Source organism: Marmota monax, unplaced genomic scaffold (genome assembly GCF_021218885.2).
Source record: "Marmota monax isolate L192 unplaced genomic scaffold, Marmota_monax_Labrador192_F-V1.1 WCK01_AAM20220418_F8-fsc00063, whole genome shotgun sequence".
NCBI classification, from domain to species: Eukaryota; Metazoa; Chordata; class Mammalia; order Rodentia; family Sciuridae; genus Marmota; species Marmota monax.
The window spans coordinates 1,861,174-1,877,406 of record NW_026693726.1 but is presented as its reverse complement, the minus strand read 5'-3'; the positions used below and the strand labels follow the sequence as shown (position 1 = coordinate 1,877,406).

Genomic DNA, 16,233 nt, shown 5'->3' with positions numbered 1-16,233 from the left:
AAAAATGGAAATGAGTGTTATTAGAGGTTCTAAAACATATATTTCTTTCTAAAATTAATGCATTTTGGCTGGGGATATAGCTCAGTTGGTAGAGTGTTTGCTTCGAATGCTGGGTTCAATCCCCAGCATCACCACAATAATAAATAAATAATATAAAAAATAAAAATGCATTTTAATTATACAGAACATACATGCATATAAAATACTTTGATCATATCCACCTCCCATGCGGCTCCTGAAGCTGCTGTTCTAAAAATCTTCCCTAAAGATATACTTCTAAAAATTCCTAATTATTTCAATTTTTGCTGTTATGTGTTTCCCTGTAATTATTAGCAATTAACACACATATGTAGATCACAATACTCCAAGATTAAGACGAATTATGGTCTTGGAGAAGACAAATTATACCACAGATCTTAAGGAGGCCAGCAAAGGAAATACCACTAAACAAATGAGTTCCAAGTACAGAAGCCAGAAATAAGGGAGCTGAAGCCAAGTCTCTTATTTTTAGGGAAAAGAGGGATGAATGGATAAGACAGGTCCCCAGAGGCCTTGGGCTCATGCTCCACTCATCCTGAACAAGAGGTTTATTCAAAGTTGTGAAGGTGTGAGCTGGGAGATGACTTATGAACTCTGCCCTCTGTGACAAGGAGGTCAGTTTGGCCAAGCTGGTAGAAGTAATAGGACAATATACAAAGGACCCTTCCTGGTCAGTGACTTGCAATCTATAAAGTGTTACTGATGGAAAGTCAAATACACAGGAATCATGATTGTACTAAGTTAAGCAAGCCAGTATTGGTGACGATGATAAATGTGCCAGGGTTAATTTACATTAATTAGAAATTTACAAGGAGTATCTTCCGTAATCCACGCTGGGTTATCAGCTAGTGGGTGGTTCCCACCACTAGCTGGTGTGAACTGAAGATGAGAATTTTTCCTGTATACATACACACCGACCATCTAGTCAAGCTTAAAATTCTCTGATGGTGGTCTTTCTTTCCATTCTGTCAATGTTTTCCCTCATTAACCGATATACTGTGAGATGACCATTTCCTTCCAGATAGAATTTTAAAAAATTTTCTTAACATATCCATTTCCCTGTGTTGATTCTTGGATGTAATGACCTTTCAGGGATAAATAATTCTTAGTTTAAATTAAAGTATGATGGACGATATCAATGAATAAGTGATCAGCTGCACTTAATTCTTCAAATGATTTTACTCCAACATAAGGAATGTGTCAAGTGGTAGCATCTCCTGTTGGCCTGGTGGGATGCTGAGATGCTGCTCGTGTGTGAGCTGCCGAGCTGGGTGAGTGTCTTTGTCACTGGAATTCAGGGGTGACACTGCCAAACCCTCCACGGCAGGCACTTCATGCCCTACGGGTGGCATATGAAGCCTCCTGCCTGCCAGGCCACCCTGAGGCCACACTTGCATCTCATCCTGGTCACTGCTGTGCTCGGGCCATCTGGAGGCTCTGGCTGTTCCCTCCCCACCTACTGCCCTGGGCATGTCCTCAGGTGTCTTTGCACTTGTAATATTTGGCTCTGAAAACCAGCCCACTTCAATCCACAGCATATTGTTACAAACACAGCATAAATGTAATCCTTGGATTAGATTAGCATAATGGGAATTTCACGGTCTCTCTGGATTTGCTCCAGAGATATAGACACATTATTTAGGATTCATGAACTTCAAAAGCTCCAAACTAAAAATACCTCTTACATCATATCAGAATGCATTCAAAGTCGAGTTTCTTGCTACTGGTCTAATCCATTCCTACAGCGGTTAAAAGCAGAGTTTTAGAATCAATCTGGCCAGACGTGAGTTCTCACAATCATGAGCCTGAAACACAGGGCTAGCTACTCATCCTGGCTATGCCTCAGTTTCTTCACCTGGTAACACAAATAATGGTGAAACCTAATTTTCAGGTTTAAATACGGACACAGAAAACACGTGTAAAGTCCTAACACAGATCACATAGACAAAGCCAGGCACAGAATAAGTACTTAACTTCATATATAGAATATTTACTCATTTGGTTAAATAACATTAAAACAAGTTTCTAGATAAGTAATAGATTCACATGGGTCAAGAATATATTACAAAATAATGGATGTCAGGCCCAGTGGCTCATGCCTATCAACCCAGCGGCTTGGGAGGCTTAAGTAGGAGGATTACAAAGTTCAAAGCCAGCCTCAGAAACTTCTCGAGGCCCTAAGTAACTCAGCTAGACCCTGTCTCAAAATAAAAAAAAAAATAAATAAATAAAAAGGGATGAGGATGTGAGGATGTGGCTCAGTGGTTAAGTGCCCCTGGGTTCAATCTCTGGTACCGTGCACCCCCCCCCACTCCCGAAAAAGGAATGAATCTCCCATTCATCCCAATACTAACCAAGTCACACCCAACCAGTGTTGTTTTTTTAAAAAAGGATTTTCCCAGAGTTTAAGTAAACACAAGAAAATATGACTATAAAATCCTATTTCCTCCTTTTCTAAGCAAACGGAAGCAGTCTATGCAATACTTCTGTATCTTTATAAACTGGAACCAGAAAACAGTGACCAAGTAAAGCATAAGGCAATGTATTGTCCTACCCCTTTACCTCGGTGAGGGACAGCAGTGAACCGAACCACCCAGATGACACAAGGCAGCAGGAGATGAGGGGGTAGTATGCAGAAAGCCTGGATTTGGGTTCTGTTCTGCCCTTGGCAAGCTGTCTGACACTGGGCAGACTACTTAAATCTTGCAGGTGTAGAAGTGGTACAGTCAGCATGCTTGTTGTGGGGACATAATGAAGTATGTATGCAAGAGTTTTGCAAATTGTGAAACAAGACAAATGGGTTCACAGTGTTATTACAGTATTATTACCAGTTAGAAGTTATTACAATCCACAAGTCCACTCTTTCTACTCTGGAAGTACCAGTAGTGGCTATGGAAAACACAAAGTCCCTATCTCTGACTCAAGAGCTGGTTGGCCTAAGGACATTTCCTGCCTAGGGTCACTGGATCCACGTTCCTTGAGCAACAAAGTGCTACGAGGTGCACTCTGCCTTCAAATGACCATGTTCAAAGTTTCAACATGGATGCAGTTTTTTGGGAGCTGATATAAATTTTTGTCAACAGTAATTCTTACCTGACATTGGGCTTAAAGTTTGAAAATAAAACAGAGGTAAACAGAAAGCAGAGTAAAAGTCATACCAAAGACTTTCAGTTTTCATATCCTCAGAAGCACCAAAATGAGTTCAGTGCTCTAAAAACATGGCTGGCAGGCCCCATCCTTCTCCTTGTCCCCTTCCTGAGGCAGGCATCAGCTGGGAGCTTGGTGGGGGGACTGGCTGAGGGGAAGCTCTGCATGGGTGTTCCAGAGATTTAGATTTGGGTTCCTTCTATTGCCCATGTCTTCCTTCTCATTTATAGCCAGAGGCCTTTTACCATATCCGCAATGGATTAGTTTCTTCATCTGAAAATTTAGGTTGTTAGAACAATTCTATTTCTTATAAGAAATTTAACACTTTCTCTCCCTTTCCTATGGAAAGAGAAAGAAGTGCATGTTCTGGCTTATAGGTGCTCTGTAAGACCTGTGAAGTCTGAGGAACACACTTTGAAAACCACTGGAAAACTGAAGATTTCTAAAATTCCCTGCAGCTTGACTATTCAATAATTGTTGCAGCTACACTTTCATTTCTAGGGAAATTCATTTATTATAAATAAATATAAACAAAAGTAGACCTCTGCTTTTTCTAAGTGGGGAAAATCTTCCCATTAAATCAGAAGAATTATTTTGCTTTGGTAAATAAAGTTAGAGGCATTAATTAGATTCAGGTAGGAAGAGGCAGATATACCTTCTAAAATTATTTTATTATTTGAATGACAAGAAATGCTAAGTAATGGGCCTATCCACGAAGTTATTGTATTTTGTAACTACAGATCAAAAAGTCTAGCAATAGGTGTATGTGAACATAATACTCAAAGATTCACAGCTGATTATTTTAGTAAGTGGATCTCGAATGGTAGCCAAAGTCTTTATCTGGTAACCAGCCACATCAACCCAGCACTACTATTATGTTAATGCATTTTACAGAAACTCAGATCTCAGACCTGATTTCATTCCAACAGATTTATGTAGACCAGGAAGCCAGGCCTAGCCAGTATGTGGCACCCCTGATCCACCATCATGTGCGTATCCCAAGTGTTTGCATGACATGAAATCTATATAATTACATAGGCTTTATGAGTCTAGCCTGTTCAGTTCCAGCATCCCTGCTGACTGCATGGCAGGAGGCATCAGAACAGACACACACAGGATGCAAAGCACAAAGACTGCTAATGGGTTGGCCAAAAGGTATCACTTCTTCATCCATAGGTGGTGAAACTCTGGTAGGGGGTGACTTGCCATCCTCATGGGCTACAAGGTCATCATGTTCAGGGAGGGCAGAGAACTGGGCTACTGCCAAGAACTGGGCTACTCTTCAGCAAAACCAATATTTGTTTTTATTCTTGGTTATACTATTAATGCACTTGCCTTGCTTATTAGTCATGCAACGAATGGAGGTAGGAAGGAGGAAAAGCAGGAAGAATCAGCCAAGACAAAGGTGGATGATGGGGAAATCGAGGTGAGAGAGTAAGACATCATTTCCTGTGGGTTTGGCCTGGCCAAGAGCACCTAACCATTCTAGAGTTAAATTAATTCAAGGAACTATTTTAATTAAGATCCTGAGAGAAATGTGAAAACTAAAATTTTAATTTTGATTTATAACTATAACATGCATAGAGATACATATACCCTATTGGTATGAAAATATGTAATACTGTCCTATTATTGAGTATTACATCCTCAACACTCTGCTGAATACTTTATGAACAAAATAATTAGGTTGTATTGTATTGGAGACTGAACCTAGCGGTGCTCTATCACTGAGCTACATCTCTAGTCCTTTTAATTTATTTTTTATTTTGAGACAGGATCTTGCTAAGTCACTAAGGCTGGCCTTAAACTTGCCATCCTCCTGCCTCAGCCTCCTAAGTAGCTGGGATTACAGGCATATGCTACTGTACCTGGCCAAAATTATTAAACATTCACAACAACCCTATAAAGTTATTATTCTGTCCATTTATGTATCATAATACATGTTTGGATACAATAGGTCCTGGTGTATCTAAAGTACACACCATTGTACAGCAGAACTAGCAGTAGACGTAGGCCATGTTTAATGATAAAGCCTAGGCGCTTTCCCCCACATCATTCTGCCTGTCAGCTGGAGAGATTAGAACATTATGGGGAAAATCTGCCAACTTGTGATGCCCATTTGCTTATCATACTGGTTTTTGTATTTAAGTCTCAAACATCTTAAACTTTTGTATTTAAAAGTGAACTCTCACAACATTGATCATTGTGATAAAGGGGATTTGCATCAATTCTGTGAGCTACAGATAAAATCAATCACTGGCTGGAAATTAGCTAGCACTGCTAAACTCACTCTGTCTACCATGAACCTCCCTGGATCAGAATGTCACCAGTGGTCTCTTGGGCATGTAAGGCTTGCCTTAATATAGTAGGAACAAAAGCCCTACTGATCCCTCAGCGAGCCAATTTGGTTAAGGGAGCTGAAAATACTAAGTGGGCAGATGTGTTTACCCAATTATTTCAGTCGAACAGACCCAACCTTGGTATCCAACACACTGAAATGACCCCAGACTTGTTTGGAAGCAAGTGTCTATGGACAACTTTCTGACTGAAAGTTTGACAAGAACATTCTCTTATTAAGAGTCTATATAAAAAAATAATGCTGAAAGTTGTGATTGCTGGGAATCCAAGTACCAAGTCCTGGATTCACAGCCACGGGTAGATTTGTTTTCATCTGTCCTGTGTGGTTAGTGGGAGCTGCCCCAAGCCCGACCCAACTCATTCCACACTCATCCCCTCACATCCAGACTTCTGTGATCTGAGGTCATGGCATAAATCTTCTTGGATTTCCCCCTCCTACTCCCTGCCCTTTTCTTCTAACCACTGGTACCACCCACCATCAGCCTCCTCCTTCCAGGAGAGAGCTGAAGAGCAGCCACCTTTGACATTGTAGCAGATGCGAGGCTGGGGTGAGGCTGCGTGGAGTGACCAAGGCCCTCAGAAACATACTGTGGAGCTGTCTAATCCAACCCAAGGCTGAGAGATCTTCCCTAGCTGCCCCTTATTGAAGGCTCAGTACAGGTTGGACATTATACAAAATCCAGGTCATACATGGACTCATTTAATCCTTTTGATTTCCCTATGAGAAGGGCTCTGTAAGTCTCCTAATAAAGACACCAAAGCTAGAACAAATTAAAATAACTTGCTCCAGGTGGAGCCAAAACTTTGCCTGACTTAAAGCATGTGTCCTTCCCACATTCTACAACCTTAGATTATGGAGTCAATCAGACGAGTCCCCCTTGTGTGCCTACCAGCCTTAGAATCTTCCATCAAGCTTTCCCTATCAAAGTTCCAAACTATTATTAGGGAAGATGTATGAATAGTTTATTCTAAAACAGAACACCCAACCACAAAATGCATTCCACATTCCATCAGAAATATTATGTCTTTTTCTGGGCCGTCAGGCCAGAGTGGTTCACGATATTATGCTGTGGTGGGCACCAACAGTCATTGTAGGAAAACAAATTAAGAACTTGAGAGTGTATATTTGAATTGAAACAGGTACCCCAGTGTTTTACTAGAGGCATTTTAATTTTTTTTTTAAAGATATTTAATACAATGATTATTATACTGCTTGTGATAAGGCAAATGTGGTATATGTACACTTTTGAATACTATGACAGGCAAGATCAACAGTGTAGATAGGACACATGGATCAATTTCAAAACACAGCAGAAAAAAATATACATATGTATAAATATAAATGCATATAAAATTGAAAAATGTAATATTAGAAGATGAAAAAGATTCTAAATAAAAGGAAGTGAGCTGTGTGGAATGGTGTCATTTGTGTAAACACACAAAAAATAGAATAATGCTATGTTTTTCAATTTATACATCAGCAATGACATGTAATGGACACACGTTACTCAATGTGTCATTCCGGGAATGAGCCTGGAAAAGGAGAAAATGAGAGGGGCTTTCCTCAGCTGGTTGCATATGAGAAGGTGGAGCTGAGGATCGGGAATACTTTACCCTTCTATGCTGAAGGGCTAAGGTGAGAAGGAGGGAAGATGGACAGGTACAGAGATCATCAGAGGATGGACACATGTTACGAACCCAGCTCAGAACTCTGATCCCGCACATTTGTTTTTATCTTTTGGTTTTATTTTTACTTGATAGTGGCACATTATAATCATCAGTTTCAGAAACTTCTTTAACCACGTGCCTGTGCACACACAGAAACTCCTCTCAAGCCCTGCTCAGAAGCCCAGGTTGTCCCGTGAGCACTAACACAGCACTGAAAATGGTTACCTGCTGGCCACTAAACTGAACCTTGGATTTAATCCTACAAAAGTTGTTCCATTTTCTTTTCACAAATATATAAGCTGGCAGAATATAGAGGACACAGAGGTGAAGGAAAAGAATAGCACAGTGGTGTGCTAGTGGATTTACAATGTGAACCTTCCTCTCCCCACTCCTGCACCTACTGAGTCCAAGGGGTGGCAGTGATTGCAAACTTCCCTCCCTTGGACCCCCACCTCTGTCCCCGAGACTCAGGCCAGCTGGGGAGGCACTGTGGTCCTTGGGGAAAAGACCTTCAGGAGCCAGGGCTGGTGAACGAACTCCTAAACAAACTCTCCACTGACACATCACTAAAAATAAGTATGCTTACATGCATAACACATTTTTGGAACAGTAAACCGAACTCTCTCCTTTATCCTCTCTAGAGACTTATGTGCCATTCTTATTCAACTTTATACGAAATAAATGCAGGTGCAACAATTCCGAGCATTACAGGCAGTAACTTTTGATGTGATAAGTACACATCTGCCAAGAAGCGAAGGAATGGCAGAGCCAGTGGACAGGCACTGTGTATCAGCTGCTAGCCCGGATTCCGGTCAAACGCTGATAAGGCTCACTTGGGCATTGCCTTATTTAGTCAGACTTCGCTGCCCAAACACCGGTGCATGGTGACAACTGCGCATGCTATTACAAGTCTTTCTCCTTTCAGTCATCTGCTGACACACCAATTAAATAAAGTGTCACCACTATTGAAACAGCCTATTGCCTTGCCTACTAGTGATTTGCCTGCAGAGAATAATAATAATATATTACAAATAAACCTGAATACATTCTTTTAGCAAAGGGCTTCTCATAAGGGATAAAAATTAAGTTAAAGGCTCCCCCCATAACAATGAACAAATTAATACTGCATAGTATTACTATTGGCTCAGGTAAATTGCACAATTTCCCCCATAGTTTCAGTAGAGAAACTATATCTGAAAATATTTTTTTCCAGCACACATTACGGTATTAATGAGCCTTATATTAGAAATCAGTGACTTGATCTAGATATGTGACGCTATTAACAGAACCAATATGAGTCATACAGACACATAAAAAAATAGTTGAAATACATATGGTGATTTAACAAGTCTAGCATGTAAGTTAGTTTTAACTGCTTATAGAATAGGGAAGCTCTTTGTGTGAGAACATGGAATGAATTCAAATATATATTGTTAAACGACGACAACAAAAACCAAGCAAAAAAGCCCCCCCCCCACAAAAAAAACTAGGGTGTAGATGGTGCATATTCCAAACTATGATCCTTTATCTGCATTTAATTTCAAAATCTAAAAAGCTTTAAAAATACCCAAATCTCTTTTTTTATAAATTTAGTGCCAACACTTGACGGTAACACCTGGATGCAACTGACAGGCATTTACGGTTCATTTTTTTATTCTTAGTGTGAATATTCAGTTTCCCTGGAGAAATAATGTGTTTGATTACCGGGTGCTGCTCAGACCCCCTGAGGATATCATGTAATTTATGCTATATGCACTATATCCCTTTTCTAAAATCCAGTAAGTTCTGAATTCTAAAACATATCTGGACCCAAAAGGTTTTGGATAGTAACTAAATTTGTGGTATGTGAACATCTGCATCAAGGAGGATAAACTTACATTTGGGTATATAAATATCAGGAAAAAAATTTATAATGATACTAATAACATTTGCTGCCTTCAGGAAGGGTTCCTGATCAGCTGGAGTTAGGAGTGGGGGAGAGATTTAAACTTGGTCTAAACCATCTTGTAATTTTCAAATTTTGAACCACTGAACATGAATCATCAAGAAATAAAATTAAAATTAAAAAATTGCAACTTGTAAACATATGGCCAGAGCCCAATCTATTTAAAATATGTCCTGCTAACAAGTTTTCAGAAGGCAATGCCGAACTCCCACAGTTGGTGGGTGGGTACCTTTGACCAATCCTTCCTGGTCATAAGTTCCAGTTTCTCTTGACTCTCGTTTTAAGCATGCCAAGTCTTTCCAAGGCAGCCCCCTCTTCTTCTAAAACATTGTTTACAGTCCATTTCTTAAATGAAACTTCTCTCTCTAATCCACCTGTGCTTACTTCAACTATGTAACCCTATAAAACAAACGTACTTATTTTGTTCTACCTTCTCCATTAACACTAGAAATTCATGGAAACCGCGATGAAATGATTTGCTTTTAAATTTTTTACTGGGCAGTTTTTCTTACATTGATGGTTAATTTACACTGTGTGCATATTTGGTCTTCCTAATAAGCCTTCCAGGGACGGCCCAAAGACGAAGTGATAAATATTTGCCAAACTGAATTACGCTTATAAAACAATACTTTCCCATTAAGTCTTTATAATGAAAATCAAATGGAAAACATAATCGAGTTAGGCTGTTAAAAGACTCAAAAAGTGCCTGGAATAACAAGTGCATGTGTGTGGGACAGAGCCCTGGGTGGACAGAATGCTGCTCTGAATTTACCACCCAACTATTGATGCATGCACTTATGGTGGAGAGACCCCAGTTACATTCCGGAGTGTTTACATATATGTGAAATGACCTACTAAGAAATACTGAGGGTTAAAAACTATATTTTGTTCCCCATAATGTTAAAGAAAAAAATTATGTATAGATGTTATTAATAGTCCCCAGGAATCTAAAAGTCAAAAATACTTAAAAATCATGAGCTACTAAATTTAGAGACAACTCAAATGCTTATCTTTCTTAGAATCCTTGAAATCACTTCAAAACGATCTTTGTAAAGGTCACTAAGTTGTATTGGTATACATTGGCAGCTTAACAATTAGTTAACATGGTATTCACATGCAATTTAACAATTAGTTAACAATTTTTGCCTAGTATACTAATTGAACAACAAACTATTGAGTCAGTTTCTTTTTATTATTTTTTCCTTTCTTTTTTAAAGGCAAACATCAGAGACTTTTGAAGAAGGGTAAATTCCATCCAGCAAGATAAAATTTCCCTCTGACTATACATTTCATTCAAATCCACTGTTTTGGTGTTGGCATTCAAAACCAAACCAAGTATATTTTTTCTTGGAAATTAATCCTACTGAAGAAGTATACTTTTAAGCACAAACTGAAGCCAAACACCCATGTAGTTTTCAATACAACTATGTACTTGTTCTAGCTGATAATCAGTGTTGTTTTTTTTTTTTTTTTTAAAGGCAGAAAAACCTTGGCAATAATTTGAAGTCACTACTGTCAATATTCTCGTTTTTCAGATGAGAAAACTAAGTTCAGAGTAGTCATAGTTTATTGGATGTGTTCTATTGGCCAGTGTACAATTATTAAAGAACTGGCTAGTTTTATTTAAAGAAACAAGTATATTATTGCCCAATAAGCACCCAAACCCAGGTCTGTGCAGAATGGTATGGTGGAGAAGAAGGAAAATGAAGTAGCTGGAGAAGACACCCCAGGGTCAGGTTTCATCTTCCCATCCTCCTTGGGTGGCTAAGCTTCCTGCCACCCATTGTAGAATTTCAGCTGCACCAGTAATAAGTGAATATAGATGCAATTGGTTGTTTACATGTTTGTCTCACTTTGAAAACCCATTTTTTTTTTCTTACTACTTTGTCATTTTGTTAAACTAGTTTTCCTATCAGCAAAATTTAAAAAACATTTTTATTGGTGCTTTTTCATTTACATAATATTGGGGTTCATTATGACATAATTGCAAATGCATGGAACATAATTTGCTCCACCCATTTCTTGAACAACATGCATAAGAAGGCTTTCCATGAACATCCATCAGATAGGCCTGATGGATGCATTATTTTAGGGTAAAAATGGTCACAGCAGAGTTGGGACATCCCTGAAGGACTAGAAAATGGTGGTCGAAAGGGGGAAGTGGGAAAAGAAAAATGGAGAACTGGGAGGCAGATATAAGTAGAGAGCAAATAAAACAAGAGGATCGTTAAGAAGCACACAAAAAGCCAAGGACACACTGCACTACAAAGGTGAAACCAAAAGAAGGTTAAGCCCTTAGTCTCTCCAGAGATGAATGGGTGCATCATCTTTAGAGGACACAAAACCATAGATTCACATAATTTTAATGATAGTCTTAAGTGATTTGGAGAATCCTTTGTTCACATATTTCAGACAAAAGCTAGTCAGTATCTGAACTGTGTAGAGCTGACTCAGTTTATGGTGACTCTCAAACTACCCTCCTTTTGTGCATGGAATGAAGATTTTACCGGACAGTTTATGGCTGGGCAACCACAGGCTCACCCACATGTGAAGTGAGAGGCGTGGAAGAGCTGCTGTGTAAACTGAGGGACACCAGAAAACTAGTCCAAAGAAATACATCTACCCTAAAAACTCAGGACCCACTAAACCTAGCAAACTTTAATAATGGGAAAAAAACTTTTTCTATAGAAATCATACTGAGAAAATGGAGCAATGGTTCACTTGGGTCTGATTTTCATTTCTTTACATAGGATTGAAAGGAAATGACCAAGGTGGCCTAACCTAACTGCAGGAGCAGCAATGACAATATCCATCACAGACATGCCACTAGCTGCAGAGAAAGATGACAATGCAAATCTGCTTAGCAAGAACAGCAGGATGGTCTAACAGATTAATAATGGTAATTAAAGCTTTAGATGCTAAAAAAGAGAGTGACAATCCCAAGGATATTTAATTGAAAAATGTACAATAATCATAACCTGTCCACAGCACACCAGGAGCTGGGTATGTTCCAAGAAGGCCCCCAGATACCCACTGTGCTGCCCTTGCCCCCCCACAGCCACTTGGAACCCTTTTTTCACACTCTGTGTAGAACAAGCCCTTCTCATGGTTCAGGATCCAACTCTAACCCTCTTTCCTCCTATGAGGCCTTTCCTGAAGCTTCCACGTGGATAAATCCCTCTGCTCCTCTAAGCGTTAATCAGCACTTAAAAGATTCTGAAAAACACAGTGGATTCTGTCATGTCCCCTACTCTTCTTATGTCACAGTGAGGAAACCCACAGCTGGGGTTCCCTCTTGCTCCCTCCAGAACCCCTTCTATACCCCGCAGTGTTTGCTCACAGTCACATTGACAAGCGCGTGTTAATAAAGGAGAGTGGTCTAAGATTTCATGCCACAAAACCCAGGGTGACCCGGTCTGTGAGGACCGACTTATAGGCTCCTATTTTAAATTAATTCTTCCAGTGTCATTTTATAGACTATAAATCTACCCTACTGTATATACAGAGAGAAACTGCTTTTCAATTATTTCCCCAAAGCCTACACAGACACACTTAGATAAGGATAAAATGAAGATGTTTTAATAAGCTTAAGACAGACATTTCACACTGTGAAATGCAGACTAGTCTAAGAATTTCCTCATATTTTAAAATCTGGCTGTTTCTTCTGAACAGGTTGACTAAAGTAATGCAGGTAGCAATACAGAAACGCAGGTGTGTAGGTTGGTAGTTGTGTTGAGAAGTCCAATCAAGTCCTTCTCAGCAAGGTGAGACCCAGGACAAAGCAGCCCATGTTCAGCCCATAGCTGTTTAAACTTTTGAAGCAGATGCACCCAGTGGAGAATCAGGTCAGACTGAGTTTCAGAAGGGAAATCTGCAGTACAAGTATCTGTCTCTATAGCCACAGTTTGCATACACCCTGGATCAGCTTCAGGAACTTAAACAGAGGTGCGGCCTGGGCTTTCTTCTTCTTTCTTTTTTTTTTTTTTCAGATGTGTATGCAATGTACTTAAAACTATTTACCCTAAACTGGAATTTGGATGAGAATTTCTGCAGTGAGACTTATGAGCACCAACAGTCCCACTGGGTACAGTGCCTCAGAAGCAGTATCCAATGTCCAGTGTGACAGCAGAACAACTCTTGATGTGCCATTCAGGGGTAAGAGCTCACAGATGCTGAGCAGCATTTCAAATGCTTATGGCATAGCAACTCATCGAGTGCACACACTAATCCTATGGGTTCTATTAACAATCACCCTCACTTTACAGATGAGGGAAACAAGGCATGGAGATGCAAAGTCAACTGCTTGTGAGGCCACTCAAAGCAACAGAGCCAGTTTTCTGGTTCTCAAGTCTGTGTTCTTAACCACTACCCCATACTGCAGAAATATTTCAAAATAATTCCCTAAAACTCTCTGAGGAAAAAAGAAAATCAGGCTCTCATGTTAAAGATGAATCATTTCGCTTTTCTCCCCTCTGAATTTCTTGGTGATGTAGCTCACACTCACTTCTTTTCTGATTTCAGGAACCACAATCTAAATGAGAGCCAGCTTGAGCTGGCTAATTGCCTCTCCTTCCCAGGACCACACTGACTAAAATGAGGGAGGGTCCTTTATCAGAGGTGAAACTACAGAACAGTGCCAGGATAGGCTGGAGACCTGTGTTAGAAGACCTGGGGACCAAGACGCCCATCTCTCACCTGCAGTTCCTGGAGAGGAAGGACTACCCTAGTGCATGAAGACCAGGGTTCCTCAGTATTGCCTTCATCTCAGACTCACCTTCCAAATTATAGCACAGGCTCATTCTGGTCTGTCTTGCGGGATGGGATTGGGGTGACAACCCTGCAAATCTGAGTGAGTTCCTTTGAAGGGGAGAGCTGGTGGAGCCATGCAACCTGCAGCCACTAAACACAAGCGGCCCAAGGGGCTGGAAGGGGAATCCTGTGAATGAGCTCCCGCGCCCAGGGCCTAGGGACTTCTCTGTAACTTGACTTCTCCCTGCTGAAGATCAACTTCCCCAGCTCCTGCTCTCTGTGCACCTCTCTCAGCCTACTGAGTGATTAACCTGACCACAGACCTATCTCATTCATGTCTCCAGTCTCAGTTCTAATGGAGGCCTGTGAACACTGTAAGGAAGACAGAGAAAAGCCAAGGCAATGTCAGTTATCTCGACTCAAACAGGCCAACAAATGGCAGGCCGGGATGGATCTGCCCTGAGTCACACAGGCCAAGACACAGTAGGCTAAAACCAGCACTGGGTACCAATTCTATACCCAATTCTCTTCTCCTAGGAATTCCTTCTCTTCCTTCTAACAACTGTTTTGGGTGATGCTCCCACATGTTGCCTGACTTCCATGTAGCTCTTAATTAATTTCAAGTTGCATTGCTAGTTGTTTCCATATCCACTTCTGTCACTTGGTCATACAATTTCCTGGATGACAGGGACATCTTTTTCATCCTGGTTTCTCCCAAGGTACCAACTGTGCTTGGATTACATGGAGTAGGCATTTGAGACGTGTTGGTTAAAGTGGTTACAAATTCACCCTAACATAAATATTTGGTGTCTACCTCCTAATTCAAGTTTAACGTGCACAACAGTCTGCCGAGCAGCTACCACTCTTCTACTCTGTAGATGAAGGACTGTGAGATATGCCAAGGTTAAGCCAGGTGTCCCACTCCCATCGTCAGCAGCACAGAGTCTGAGCAGACTCTCCAGCTGCAGAGTGAGTCTTGTTAACCAGTATCCGCACACACCGTCTCTCTGAGCCCTGGAACCACACGGGTATGAATGACAACAGCATGTTCATTTTTTCAGGGAAGAAATAATGAAATCTCTTAATCCTCCAGGATTTTGCCCATGCAGATCCCTGTGCTTGGAAAGTTCTTCCTGCCCTTTCTACCTTAGGAAATTCCATGTTCCCTCAAGACCCTGCTCAAGATGAACTCTTGAAAGTCTCTTAAGTTTCCTCCAGGTGGTTAGGGACCCTCTGCTGGGCTCTTACATATATTGTCCTTTGCTCTGTCACTGCTTACATGATCTTAGATGACCTGTGCAAGTTTTCTTCTCAATCTCTTGCCTCAGAATATGAGATCTCTGAGGGCAAGGGCTGCCTTTCATGATACTTGGCATGGAAACATTTAATAATTGTTGATTGTAAGGATTTATTAAGCACCTATTAAATATTCACCTGATTTTATTTAATTCTTCCAATCTCCTACAACTAGGTGCCAAATTGTCCCATTTTTTGGATAAGTAAGCTAAGGTGTCATAAGTCTCAGATTCTACCTGAATAAAATATCCTACCTCAGCTCAGTCTAAGGTCCCAGAGTCTTTCTGGCATCCTTGTCCCAAAACACAGGTTGGAGCCAGTACCCTGGGCAGAGCAGGATGTTCTCATGAAGTTTGCCTGCAAGTGGGTCTCTTGGGTTCTTGTTCCTGGGACCTGATCTGAGACCTGTGAAAAGAGTAGGTACAGTACCCAGGTCATGGGCCAGTGGGACCTCTAAAGCTGCAACTCCTTCATTTGCTCATCTCATTTCATTTATGTGTACTTCAGCTGAGCCCAAGGAAATCAGTATCACTAACCACAAAAGAACTTCACGTCCACTTAACTGAACAACTTGTATGCAACAACCTCAGAAAGGCTTAAAAAATGCATATGTAATACAGCAGTGTCGAGTTGAAATATGAACTGTCAGAAACCTGATTAAGCCTTAGCCTGTACTGTATATTCTAAATCTCTAAAGAACACCTCTATTCAAAGAAGATAAACCAATCACAACCAACTATTTAGAGTGCCTATAGTGTCTTGACATCTGTGTTAGGTTCCATGCAAAGTATAAAAACTGAATTTTTATTATCTGTATGGTATAGATTAATAAGCATGAAGTAGGCCCCTAAAGTCTAAAAATAACCTATTCACGATTATCACTTTCCTTCCCAGTATTGTATGAGTAAACATTTTATTCTGGTATAGACCCCAGAGTTAGTTCTTATTAAAAGCCATCATAACTTGCTTTAGATTTATGTTTAATTATTAGGAGAATCTTTTAGTAATTCTATCTGACTTTATAGCTCATT

At 40.3% G+C, this 16,233-nt stretch overlaps 1 protein-coding gene and 1 long non-coding RNA gene across 7 annotated transcripts in view; one reads left to right on the top strand and one right to left on the bottom strand.

The window, feature by feature from the left end:
• The window catches only part of Jph1 (junctophilin 1), a 79,744-nt gene that overhangs the window by 39,775 nt on the left and 23,736 nt on the right, over positions 1 to 16,233 (bottom strand). The gene's annotated exons all lie outside the window — the stretch shown is intronic.
• LOC131424793 (uncharacterized) lies at positions 13,092 to 15,938 on the top strand. The gene is made up of 2 exons (XR_009228322.1): positions 13,092 to 13,312; positions 13,679 to 15,938. It is a non-coding gene; the product is annotated as an uncharacterized LOC131424793 (long non-coding RNA).